We start from the raw sequence: 499 nt of genomic DNA, 5'->3' as shown, positions 1-499 counted from the left end.
CCCAGGCGGTGGGCATCTCGGGGACCCCTCCGTGCCAGGTCTGGGCGCAGGGTCCATGCTGGGGTGTGAGTGACAGCTCCCAGCGCGGCCCAGAGGGGAGCGCGCACCCCAGGCCCGCCCCACTCTGCCCACTGCTTCTCAGGGCGAGAAGCCAGAGCTGAGTCCCGAGCGGCCTCTGGGTCCGGCTCAGAGACTAAAGCCACAGCCGGGGCCCGGGACAAAGGGAAAGTCCCCGGAGGGACCCCAAGTCCCGTCGCTACAAGACCCAGCACCTGGAGCACCAGGGCCCCCGCGAAAGCCCGGGCCCTGCCTTTCGACGGCGTGACCCTCACTTGCCCTGTCTCAGTGCCTGAGAGGATGGAGCGGGCGGGGAGGGTGTGGCATGAAGTGGATGGGGAAGTGCTCCGTGGCCTGGGGCAGCGGGCAGACACGAAACCCTCGTTGTCCTGAGCGTGCAGAGCCCACGGGGGGTGCTCTGGGCGCCAGCGTGGCCGTGGCC

This window comes from Myotis brandtii, unplaced genomic scaffold (genome assembly GCF_000412655.1).
Source record: "Myotis brandtii unplaced genomic scaffold, ASM41265v1 scaffold691, whole genome shotgun sequence".
Lineage (NCBI taxonomy): Eukaryota > Metazoa > Chordata > Mammalia > Chiroptera > Vespertilionidae > Myotis > Myotis brandtii.
Note: the sequence above shows the minus strand (reverse complement) of the source record.